At 40.7% G+C, this 13813-nt stretch overlaps 1 protein-coding gene across 2 annotated transcripts in view; it reads right to left on the bottom strand.

The window, feature by feature from the left end:
- Positions 1-13779, bottom strand: part of SOCS4 (suppressor of cytokine signaling 4) — a 30372-nt gene extending 16593 nt beyond the window's left edge. The window contains exons 1-2 of one of the 2 annotated variants that reach the window (XM_014529266.1): positions 13487-13779; positions 2586-3000 (exon numbers count right to left, since the gene is read on the bottom strand). The gene's annotated coding sequence lies outside the window, so the exon portion shown is untranslated. The remainder of the gene's footprint in view (positions 1-2585; positions 3001-13486) is intronic. The other variant, XM_005881302.2, reaches the window with a different exon arrangement.
- Positions 13780-13813: the final 34 nt, after the last annotated feature.

Consider the following 13813-nt stretch of genomic DNA (forward strand, 5'->3'; position numbering starts at 1 on the left):
GGCCCGATTCGTGGGATTGGGCCTAAACCGGCAGTTGGACATCCCCCAAGGGGTCCCAAATTGGAGAGGGTGCAGGCCGGGCTGAGGGACAACCCCATCCCATGCATGAATTTCGTGTACCGAGCCTCTAGTCTATATATATAAAAGCCTAAGTGACTGTTACAATAAAATGACTGGAATGACTGGTTGCTATGACGCACACTGACCACCAGGGGGCAGACGCTCAATGCAGGAGCTGCCCCCAGCCCGCAGGCCCCGATCGCCGATAGGACCTGCCAGCCAACCTCCTGATCCCTACCCCCAGCCAGTAGGCCCCGATTTGCCTGATTGGGTCCGGGCCCCCGGACTGGGACTGGGAAACGGGGTGGGTGGCAGTGGACATGGCCCCTTTCCCCAGGGGGACTAAGGGCTGGCTCCCTCCTCGGGGCCAGCAGCCAACCTCCCAGGTCCCTCAACCCATCCCTCCCCCTGGCCAGCAGGTCCTGATTGCCAGATCACGGCCGGGCCCCGGGCTGGGACAGGGAACTGGGGGTGGGTGGCAGCAGATGCGGGCAGCAAGGGAAGGAGGAGGTGGAGAAGTGGGGAGTTGGGAACCTGATTGGCCCTGATCACTGGCCAGGCCTAGGGACCCCACCCATACACGAATTTCGTGCACTGAGCCTCTAGTATAATATATTACACATATTATACATTTTAAAGTGTAAAACTTGATAAGTTTTGATGTGCATACATACCCATGAAACCATCATCACAATCAAGAGAGTGAACATGGAGGTGGACATGGCCCCTTTCCCCAGGGGGACCAAGGGCTGGCTCCCTCCTCGGGGCCAGCAGCCAACCTTCCAGGTCCCTCAACCCATCCCTCCCCCTGGCCGGCAGGTCCTGATTGCCCGATCAGGGCCGGGCCCCGGGCTGGGACAGGGAACTGGGGGTGGGTGGCAGCAGATGTGGGCAGCAAGGGAAGGAGGAGGTGGAGAAGTGGGGAGTTGGGAACCTGATTGGCCCTGATCACTGGCCAGGCCTAGGGACCCCACCCATACACGAATTTCGTGCACTGAGCCTCTAGTATAATATATTACACATATTATACTGGGGATGTGCCCACAACCAAGGTACATGCCATTGACCGGAATCGAACCTGGGACCTTTCAGTCCGCAGGCCAACGCTCTATCCACTGAGCCAAACCGGTTAGGGCAGCTGAACCCTTCTTAATGCCGGAACAAGAACCCCAGTAGTATGTTATGGTGTTATGTATTAGTATACCATATATGTATTATCTATACTAATAAAAGCTTATGTGGTCATCATGCCCTCACGCCTTAACAATCCATCACCAGGAGTCCGTGTGCGCAGAGGGCACACGTGGGTAGGTGGGGACTTGATGCTGTGTGCGCAGCAGGGAGACGACGCCAGGGGTCCTGAGGCTCCGTGTGGTGATGCTGGAGGTGGGTCCTGGCGGCTTCACGTGGCGACTCTGGGGGCGGGACACCCGGCTCCAGCCTACTTCTTTGGGGCAATCCATCAAGGAGCCCTGGATAGGTGGGCGGGGCCTACCTCTTTGGGGAGATCGACTGTGGGGGTCCCACACTGTGAGAGGGCACAGGCCAGGCTGGGGAACCCCCTCCCCACAAGTGCACGATTTTCGTGCACCGGGCCTCTAGTATACTATATTCTTGTAATAAAAATAAAGTAAGCTACAGGAAGGAAAATGTTATTAAGAAAGTCATAAAGAGCCCTGGCCAGGTAGCTCAGTTGGTTAGAAAGTCATCCCAATATGCCAAGGTTGCAGATTCGATCTTGGGTCAGGGCACATACAAGAAGCAACTGCCCTAGCCAGTTTGACTCAGTGGATAGAGTGTTGACCTATAGACCAATGGTCCTAGGTTTGATTCCAGTTAAGGGCACATACCTTGGCTGCAGGCTCCTCCCTGCCCTGGGCCCTTATTGGGGCTTGTGCAGGAGGCAACTGGTTGATGTGTTTCTCTCACATTGATGTTTCTCTCTGTCTTTCCCTTTCCCTAAAAATCAATGGAAAAATATCCTCGGGTGAGGAATAACAAACAAACAAAAAAGAAGCAACCAATGGATGCATCAGTAAGTAGAACAACAAATCAATGTTTCCCTCTCTCTCTCTCTCTCTCAGCAGTAAGTAAAATTTTTTTTAAAAGTCATAAGGAAGAGAAAATACATTTATAACACTGTGCTGTATTTATGGATACTGTTAAGTTTATGTCATCCACTTATAAAATGAATTGTCTGTCAGTACCGACATCAATATGATCTTATAATACAAAAAATCATAGATATTATGTAAGTATTACTAACACCAGACATAAAAAATGAAAAGATGTTAAAAGAAATTCATATTTATTTACAGATATAATGATTCATGCACTGACAATGAAGAAGTCACAATATGATCGCTTTATGGTAGTCTTGTGTTAATTGATACCATTACTTCATGGTACCCTAGCCTATACATTAATGAATGAACTGTTATAAAATTTTTATGGCATATAACATTACAGTCATATTTATAATACAGTATTGGAAACATTGTTATGTATATTTTAAAACCACTTACTTGTGATGATAGGCTGATAAACAGTTTCTCCATTGTGAGAGAGGCATGCTGTACAGTAATGTAATTATTGGAAGGCAAGTTATAAAGCAGTTAGAAAACTAACATATTATTAATTTTATGTTAAATATCATTCACCTATGTCTATGTAAGGACAGGCCACCCCCTTCACAATACAAGTTTTGCACATGATGTTCTACACAATGAATATTTAGGTAATGATGATGCATAAAAAACGCCTCAAACAATTCTAGCCATACAGTAGAGTTTCACATGCACACACAACAGATAAGTTTATTAACTGTACAACATGATGATTATTAATTATTAAGTGGAAGTGGAACATCTTAAAGATCTTCATCCTTGTCTCTAGGTTGAGTAGGCTGAGGAGGAGGAAGAAGAGGAGGGGTTGGTCTTGCTGTCTCAGGGGTGGCAGAGGCAGAAGTGGAGGAAGTGGAAGGGGAGACAAGAGAGGCAGGCACATTGAGTGTAAGTTTATGAAAATACATTGTAATTTCTGTCAGATATTTCTGCTTTTTCATTTCTCTAAAGATATTTCTATAAGGGACCAAACCTTCTTCCACCATTTGCTTTAGTTTCAGTGTCTGTATAATAGAAGGGTCCATGTCATAAAAGAAGTCAAAAGCCACTGTGAATAATCAAAACCCGTCTTCCAGACTGTCTAACGTCATTTTGTTTTCTGGTGCTGTTTCTTCTTCATCTTCTTCCTCATCATCTGGTCCTGGTTTGGAAACACTCACCTCCATCAAGTCATCTTCTATTAATTTCTCTGGTGTGGTGTCTATTAGCTCTGCATTAAAAATATGTTCAGGCAGATATTCTTTCTCCTCAATTACTTTCTTAATGGCCTCTGGGAACTTGTCTGTCTCTTGGTTGGCAGAAGCTGCTTTTCCTGTTGATATTTATTAAGCCAAATCTCTTTCTAAAATCATCAAACTATTCTTTGCAGGCATGAAGTTCTCTAGCTTTAGATCCTTCACCTTCCTTTTGCTTTAAGTTGTTATATAATGACTTCTCTTTTTCTCCAATCATATTAGAGTCTATAAGTATGTCTTTCTTATTGCAATACTACATAAAAGCTGCATTTTCAATACAAGATAAAAAAGTATCTCACAAAAAGTGCAAGATTTTCATGCTTACTGGTGTAAGCAGCAGCTACAGCTTCAAAATTTTCTTTTCTTTTTTTTACAGTAGTCCTTACACTGGATTCATTTCTTTTGAAATGATAGGCAACCACAACTGCAGACCTCAACCTATGATACATATCAAGCAATTCAACTTTTTCTTTTAATGTCATGACTTTTCTCTGCTTCTTTGGAGCACTTCCAAGATCACTAGTGGCACTTCATATGGGTACCAAGTTGTTAAGGTTTATGGTATTGCACTAAATATGGTGAAAAATATCAAGAACCATGAGAGATCACTTTTTACTATGATACAGAATTTACTGGAAAGACAAACTTATCACAGTGGGATGATTAGCATCACACAGCCTTTTAAGCAATTATTCACAATTGAGCTCACCACAATAGCAACAGAATGTGGCTATGAAATTATTACAGTATGTACTGCAGTTAGTTTTATGCAGTTATGACTTAATAATGCATCTGTTTGCTTATATTTCTCCATTGTGAAGGGCATCATGTATAATCTGTAAATGTTTGTGAGTGAAAGTTTTAAATAATTTTAATTTTCTATAATAGACATGTGTATATTTTATGGTAGTAGAAGTTAAAATAGACTAGTATCTATATATATTTTATGCACTTATGACATCCCTAACTTTTTAATTTTTCAATTCTTCTAGGATATGTGGTTCATCTGTGAGTTCTTCCAAATTGTTACAAATCTCCAAAAAATTATCCAATATATTTATTGAAAAAAAATCCACATATAAGTAGACCTGTGCAGTTCAAACCTGTGTTGTTCAAGGGTCAACTGTGTCTCCTTTTTTCATGCTACCAGGGCTCATGGACGTTAACTGGAATTATTTTTGTTTATTTTTTATTTTATAGAGGAAGGGATAAGGGGGAGAGAGAAATATTTATTTGTTGTTCCATGGATTCACTAGTTGCTTCTTGTATGTGCCCTGACTAGGAATCAAACCCACAACCTTGATGTATTGAGATGATGCTCTAACCAACTGAACTACCCAGCCAAGGCAGGACTTAACTGGATTAAAAAAAAAAAAAAGGACTCGATTAGTATTACTGTGCCCTCCTACTCTTCTCCCATTTTCTCACTTACTTTCCTAAAAACAGTTTGCTTTTATGTAAGGTTCCAAGAGGTTCTTCAGTTAAGAAACCTGCTTAAGAGGACACTCAAAATGGTGGCGGAGTAAGTCGATGCTACACTAACACGCTTCCAGGACCAAACTGGAATTACAACTAAAATACAGAAAAACTAAGCTGAATGCTAGCTGGAGAGAACCCTGATAACCAAGGATGGAAAGTGGAGGTCACATAGAGACTGGTGGAAGGTGTGAAGGCACAAATGGGCTGAAGTTCTGGAGGTATATCTCAGCTGTGGGGACTTCCACTGAGAACTCTGGGGTCTAAACCCCAAGGTGGGCTCCCAAGCCCAGAGCACCAGAATTGAGGAAGGTACCCACATAACATCTGGCTGTGAAAAGCAGCAGGATTGCTGTTTGCCAGCCAAAGACAGCCTCTTAAAGGGCCAACACACAAAATTTCATGTGTAGCCACTCACCTTGGACTCCAGCAGAGGGAGGAAAGAATGGACTGGAGCTGTGAGAACAGAAGCCAAGGATAGGGGTTCTGGGGTTAGACATCAGAAGGCAGATACCCTGATTTCCTGTGCTGAGTCATTCCCTCATGCTGCAGAGGACATCTTTCTCCAGTGGACCTTTGTTATCCAGGTGGTTTTTGGCTGGGAGTAAGGCAGTTGCCCCACCCTATTGGAAAACTCCTTGCCCCATCTGTGGAGTTTCTGAGGCCCATTATGAAACTGAGAATAACAATCAGCCTGCAGAAGGAAGCAATTACCCCACGCTGTTGGAAAACCTCTCACTCCACCCAGTGGCCGATAGCCTGAGACTAATCAAAACGGAATACAATCAGACTGCAGGCAGAGGATGATCTCTGGAGGTGTTGAGTCTTTGCCTGATCTCCTTCTGGGCCCAGGGCTAGGAAAAGCAGACCATGGTGTACATCTTGGTCCTTTCCAAAGGCACCCAGCCCCAGCAGAGGGAGCCACAAGCTGTGGATTGCTGATAGCTCCAAACAGGATACCCAGTGCCAGTCAGAAACAGCATCTGACACTGACCTGCACTGGAGATTGGGAGCTGTAGCAGATCTACCCAATACATAGTCACAAACCCAAACAGGCAGCCAAAATGGGGAGACAAAAAAACAAGCCCCAAACAAAAGAACAAGATAATTTTCCAGAAGAAGAGCTAAATGAAATGGAGATAAAAAATTTATCAGACATAGTTCAAAATAATGATGGCAAAGATGCTCAACAGCATAAGAAAAGGTATAATAACTATGAAAAATGACACAGCAGTAATAAAGGACATAGTGGAAGGAATACACAGCAGATTAGGGGAAGTCGAGGATCGGATCAGTGAATTAGAAGACAGGAAAGAAAAAAATCACTTAATCATATAACGAAAAAGGAAAAACAATAAAAAATCCGGACAGTTTAAGGGAGTTGTGGGACAACATAAACTGTAACAATATTCTCATAATAGGCGTACCAGAAGGGGAAGAAAGTGAGCAAGGGATAGAGAATGTGTTTGAAAAAATAATGGCAGAAAACTTCCCTAACCTGGTGAAGGAAATAGTCACACGAGTTCAGAAGGCACAGAGTCCCAAGCAAGAAGAACCTAAACAGGCCCAAGCCTAGACACATCATAATTAAAATGCCAAAAATTAAAGACAAAGAGAGATTCTTAAAGGCAGCAAGAGAAAGGCAATTTGTTACCTACAAAGGAGCTCCCATAAGGCTGTCAGTTGATTTTTTATCAGAAACCCTACAGGCCAGAAGGGAATGGCAAGAAATATTCAAGGTAATGAAAAGCAAGGATCTGAAAACCAAAATTAGTGTATCCAGCAAGGTTATCATTCAAAACAGATAGTGAATAAAGAGCTTCCCAGACAAAGAAAGGCTAAAGGAGTTTGTCACCATCAAGCACTGCAAGAAATGCTAAAGGGACTGCTGTAATGAAAAGAAATATATATAGAGAGAGAAACAAATGGGACTACATCAAATTAAAAAGCTTCTGCACAGCAAAAGAAACCATCAACAAAATGAAAAGGGAGCACACTGTATAGAAGAACATACTTGGCAATGATACATCTGATAAAGGGTTAATATCTAAAATATAAAAGGAACTCATTTAACTTAAAAAAATGAAGACAAACAATCCAATTAAAAAATAGGCAAAGGACCTAAATCAGCGGTTCTCAACCTGTGGGTCGCGACCCCTTTGGGGGGGGGAGGGCGCGGTCAAATGACCCTTTCACAGGGGTCGCCTAAGACCATCGGAAAACACATATATAATTACATATTGTTTTTGTGATTAATCACTATGCTTTAATTATGTTCAATTTGTAACAATGAAAATACATCCTGCATATCAGATATTTACATTACGATTCATAACAGTAGCAAAATTACAGTTATGAAGTAGCAACGAAAATAATTTTATGGTTGGGGGTCACCACAACATGAGGAACTGTATTAAAGGGTCGCAGCATTAGGAAGGTTGAGAACCACTGACCTACGGGTTCTTAAATATTATTTATGGTAGAGAATAAAGTATCAGTAGAACAACCATTTGCTTAGTCCAAGTTTCTTGGTGTCCTTGATTTTCTACCTCATTGCTTATTTTAAAAGATCTGGAATGAGACTTGACCCACTTTAAGGAGTCAACCTTGATAGGGTAGATATCAAAAATATTGTTTCCATATAAACAAAAAATCAAACCTCTAATTTTTTTTTTAGTCAAAGAAATACACATGCCAACAAATAAAAATAAACAAATTAAATCATAACAAAATCAAATAGCACTAAAAAATATATGATGAAAAGCAACAAGAATATATCCTATGAAACCCAAAACACCAATCAGAAGGAATGTATACACCCCTATGTTCATAGCAGTGCAATTTACAATAGCTAAGATCTGGAAACAGCTGTGGTACTTTACACCATGGAATACTATGCAGCAATAAAAAAGCAGGATCTCTTACTCTTTGAGACAGCATGGAGTGACCTGGCAAGTATTATGCTAAACGAAATAAACCAGTCAGAGAAAGACAAGTATCACATGATCTCACTCATATGTGGAATCTAATGAACAAAAGAGATCCAGAAACACAGAAGCATGGATCAGACTGTAGAATCTCAGCGGGAAGGTGGAAGTGGGTGGGTGAGTAGAAATCAACCAAAGAACTTGTATGCATGCATAACCCATGAACACAGATAATAGGGTGGTGAAGGCCTAGGGCGGGGGACCAGAGGGCAGGCTTATAAGGGGTCAATGGGAGAAAAAAGGGGTCATATGTAATATTTTCAGCAATAAAGATTTTAAAAAACATGAACATTAAAAAAATAAATAAAAGGAAACCTGCATAAGCAATGATTTCGGATATTTGGCTTACCATAATTTTTTTGGGGGGGGGAATAAATTTTGAAGAAATATTTAACTAGGGCTATTAACATTATTGCACATTTCCTGAACATGGTAGCTAAAGATAAAGAGAAAAGTCTAGTAACCTGTAACTGAAAGAAGTTAATCTAGAGCAGCAATTTTCAACCAGTGTGCCATAAGAATATTTAAAACATGTAATACCTGACTATTTAGTCAGGGGCACTGACTTTTTTACTAGTAACTTAAGATTGTTAAATTAGAAGATGGCGGCATAGGTAAACATCGGAGATTGCTGCCGCAAACAACCACTTCAAAAATACAACTAAAAGACGGAACGGACATCACCCAGAACCACAGGAAAGCTGGCTGCGGAGAGACTCTTCAACTAGAAGGAAAGACAACAGCATAGGTGGTGAAGGCCTAGGGCGGGGGACCAGAGGGCAGGCTTATAAGGGGTCAATGGGAGAAAAAAGGGGTCATATGTAATATTTTCAGCAATAAAGATTTTAAAAAACATGAACATTAAAAAAATAAATAAATAAAAGGAAAGCTGCATAAGCAATGATTTCGGATATTTGGCTTACCATAATTTTTTTTTTGGGGGTGGGGGGAATAAATTTTGAGGAAATATTTAACTTGGGCTATTAACATTATTGCACATTTCCTGAACATGGTAGCTAAAGATAAAGAGAAAAGTCTAGTAACCTGTAACTGAAAGAAGTTAATCTAGAGCAGCAATTTTCAACCAGTGTGCCATAAGAATATTTAAAACATGTAATACCTGACTATTTAGTCAGGGGCACTGACTTTTTTACTAGTAACTTAAGATTGTTAAATTAGAAGATGGCGGCATAGGTAAACATCGGAGATTGCTGCCGCAAACAACCACTTCAAAAATACAACTAAAAGACGGAACGGATGGTTAGAGCATCGTCCCGATAAGCCAAGGTTTCAGGTTTGATCCCCGGTCAGGGCACATACAAATATCAATCAATGAATGCACAGATGGGTAGAACAACAAATCAACGTTTCTTTTTCTCTCTCTAAGAAACAATCAATCAATCAATGCATCAATAAAAAAGGAAAAACACTATATAGTTGACACTTTAGCAACACATGTTGGAACTGCATGGGTATACTTATATGTGGGATTTTTCCCCAATAAATACATACACTACTGTAAATGTATTTCTCTTCCTAATGATTTTAATATTATTTTCTTTATTGTAAGAATATATACATACATATAAAATACAAAATATGTGTTAATAGACAGCTTATGGGCAACAGTAGGTTAAGTTTTGGGAGAGTCAAAGTCATATTCAGAGTTTTGACTGACCATGAGGGCAGGGGATTGTGGCCTCTAAATCCTGAGTTGTTCAAGGGTCAACTGTGATTCAATTAGGTAGGCAATTTAGACATTTTGGCTTGTTTTCTTGCAGTCTATTAAGAGCAATTTAGTCTAAAGACAAAATTTTAAAGTTTTTAAGCTCCATAAAAAATAATAACCTATAGTTTTTCACTATACTCTATTTAAAATGAAGCATGGTACAAGTGAAATAGCATGAGCTACTAAATCATCAAACACAAGCTAAAATTAAGATTTTGTCACTTACTAGTCAACTGATTTTAAAAATCTCATTTAGCTTCAGTATTTCCCTTGTAAAATCTGGATAATGTCAGCTGCTTCATGTTTTTACTGCCAGGATTAAAACGTACAAAAGCAGCATACATTGAGCTTAATGAAAAGACGTATTAGCTGCTTTCTATTATTACTCATAACTTTTCATGTAGAAGCTAATTTCTAAAAATGAAAGGTGGAAAAGTAGCAAAATTAAGATTAAAAAAGGAAAGAGATTAAACAAAGGTTATTTATATATAAGGCTAGAAAATCTGCACAAAAACATACTTCAAAAAACTGAGGCTGAAGAGACTTCAGCATTTCTGAAATATCATAAAGCACTTTACTGGTATATTATTTCTGATAATAAACAAGCTATTTTTAAAAAGTCTTAATATTTAAAAATTTTTAAAAATATTATGGATGTATATAAGTTTCATAGTTTTTGCAAGCTAACTTAGTAATAGATTTTAACAGAAATAGAAGGCAAACTGCTTTTAAGTTATTATAGATTACTAGAGGCCTGGTGCATGAATTCGTGCACGGGTGGGGTCTGGCCGGCTGATCGGGCTGGGATGGCCAGGGGGAGAAGTGGGAGGTTGGCCGGGCTGCCCCACCTCTGATTGGGGTGGGAGGGGCGATCGGGGGCAGGGCTAGCTGAGGGGAGGGGCCACAGGCCCCCTGGTCGAACTCCTGGTAGAAGGGACAATTTGCATATTAGCCTTTTATTATATAAGGATCCTTTTCATTGCTTTATAATAATTACATATGCTTATATTTACGCTTGGGAACAAGTTTTATGTACAACCTAGTGAAAGGTGTCTCTAGACTTAAATAAAATTGCTTTAATGTCTTGGTATGTGTCACTAAATTCTAAGTTTTATGGCAATAGTTATGATTTGGAGAGCAGTGTAGTAAGACTACCTTGGATCAGAAGGTAAAAGACCTGGTTTCTATTTGTAGCTCTGACATCTGGTAGGACTGTGATCTTGAACAAATTATAAACTTTCTGAGTCTCAGTTTTTTTCATCACTAAAACAGGGATTATATCTGTCTTGCTGTCATAAGGATCCAGTGTCAATATAACAACACAAGACTCAAATACTGGCTGTTTTTAGACAGCAGAGCTAAGTAGCTAGGAGCAGGACTTCTACTGTATTCTCTTTTATATCCTAGAAGGTTTGCACACGTGCAAGTATTATTTACCCCAAAAATAAATTTAAAAGGCTGGTGAGCCTGGCTGGTCTGGCTCGGTGGTTGAGTGTCGAGCTATGACTGATCAGGGCACATGCCCAGGTTTCCAGTTCAATTCCCAGTGGGGGGCATGCAGGAGGCAGCCCATGGATCAATGATTCTTTCTTATCATTGATGTTTCTCTCCCTCCTCTCTCTGAAATCAATAAAAAACATATTAAAAAATAAATAAAAAAGACTGGTGAGTTTTAGGATACATTCAGATATATAAAAATTTCTAAACTCCCTTCAATGTTTTTTCAATTATCGTTACACTCTCTTTCACAGGATCAATGATTTTTATATAAAGTACATATTTTGTTGAAAAGGTATATTTAAAACCCCTTCCATAAGGCAATACTAATATGCCTCTTGGATAAACTGACTCTAACACTAGGATATTATTATTTATGTAGGTAATACCACCATCAGTTGAATGGTAATATATTCATGTTTTTTCTTTCTATTGCCCTTGAGACCAATAATATTTGTGAGCCTAAGGGTACTATGAGTGGTCACAACAGAACAAAGCTAACTAACTTCACTGCAATTGAATCTGACCTTGGCATCATTTTCAGTGAGTTCATTCAGCTACTCACTTCTGTGAGACATGCACTATTAATGATAAACACATCCATTTGGAAAATTTTGATAGCTACATCAGTGACAGACAACTACATCGATTTCTTTTTAAAAAGCCATGTAATCTTAAATAACCAGAAATCTTGCTAACATTTAAGTTACACACATTTCATTATTGCACTATCATCTCATACATATTTGAATGTCTGTTTTCCTCAGGAAGACCATGAACTCACTGAAGACATTAAAATTTGCAGGCATTTGACTGAAACAGAAACAGAATTGTAAAAACACACTAGCAAAAACAAGATTACATCTTTTAATATTTGAAAATTTTTACAGGATAATGACTTAAACCGACTCCATTTTAAATGAAACCATCAAATGCCCACCCAATACACATTAATAATAATTAGTTTTATACATCCATGAATATCTCCTATATACTTTAGCAGTTTGGTGGAGATAGGTATCATTTTCATTTTGGGGATGAGAAACCTGACAATCTGGAGAAGTAAAGGAGCGTATTCAGGGATTAATCAAAATTAAAACCTAGGGCTGTTGGACTGTAAGGCACAAGCTCTTTACATACATGTGAAATTTGTAAAGGAAAATTTTCTTTATCCTATGAATCAAATGGCTTGATTGCTAAGCAAAGCGAAATGACACAGTGTCATTTGGTATCTTATTTTTAAAGTCAAATGGTATCATAGACATTATAGTTAGGGCATTTCATAGCTATAATTCTTGTTCCAATTTCCAAATTCTTCTTATGCTGAGCTCTGAATAGTACCTACACTGAAATCTCATTATGATTTATTCAGTATTGAGATGAACAATGTCGGAGTTCGGCTTGACCCCTACTGTCTATCCAATGATATTTACTTTGATAAAAAAATTTTTTTTCTAAATCAGTCTATCTAAAAAACTCAGATGGATTGTCTTAGGTACCTTTCACTGGGGAATTCGACACTAGGTTGGTTAATTTCCCACACATCCCAAGTTCTTTTTCAGCCAATCACTCTTCCTCTTCATTCACACAGCAAACCCCAGTATCTAGCGAGCCTGTTTGGAGCCCAGCACTCAAAACAGTCCTTTACACACACAATGCCACCGCAGGCAGAACAATACCCCGGCTTGTCTTAACTCTGTGTTTGCAACCTTACCAAATGGAACGGGACAGAAGAACAACAGGGAAATCTCTACAACAGAAAGACGTCTCACTTATGTCCTAAACCATGTATAACTGAGGCTGTGTTGGGGACCACACACACACACACACACACACTCTGTGAAGGTTTTCATCAGAGACCGGTCTACTAATATGGAGAACGTGAAGACACAAGCAAAGCATCAACTCAATGACCAAGACCTTAGCAACGATTACAAGGACCGAAGTATTCAACAATTTACTTTCGTTCTAGCTCTTCTTTTAGATCCAAATGCGCACTCCAGTGAACTTTAAGTGGGGTCTGAACAGGGAAACCCAACTTTCTTCTTCAGGGATATATGTGGAGTCCCCGAGACTACGCGTTAATGTACTCGCCATACCTTCAGGGACCGAACACCGTGATTAAATTTTCCCTCCTCCTGATCTCTATAAAAACGACAAGGTGAGGGTGCGAAGGATGTCAAGATCAAAGGCTCGAGAAAGGTCTCGCCTCCCTCTCTTCTAGAGAAGATGCCCAAAGATGCCATTCTCCAGCCGGGCGCCCGGGAAGGGCTGGACCCGTTCAGGGTAGCGGACGTGGTCGCACGTGAGAAGAGCCGGAAAGGTAGGCGCGGACCCCAATCCCCAAGGCCAGGCAGCAACCACCCTTCCCCCACTCACCGCTCCGAGCGCAGTTTCATTGGGGCTGTCCGAGTAGCAGCCGCCATCACCATCGCCATCAGTCTGGGTGCTCGCGGAGGTGGAGAAGGGAGGCCCAGCCACTCCTGCACCTCATGTAGGTCTCCCCAGGCGGTGGCCTTTCTGCGAGCTCCCACCTCTCGGCGCCCGGTTCCCGTCTCTTACGTCGCGACCACCGCCTCCGTCTGCTTCCCAGACGCTACCCCCACTTCCGTGTCGGGCTCCCTCCCCTTTCTTCCTCACGCCCCCGGCAGCCGGCTTTTTCCTCGCAGCTGACGTCACCAGCCCGCGACCTGGGGCCGGGATTAG

Source organism: Myotis brandtii, unplaced genomic scaffold (assembly GCF_000412655.1).
Source record: "Myotis brandtii unplaced genomic scaffold, ASM41265v1 scaffold675, whole genome shotgun sequence".
Taxonomy (NCBI): Eukaryota; Metazoa; Chordata; class Mammalia; order Chiroptera; family Vespertilionidae; genus Myotis; species Myotis brandtii.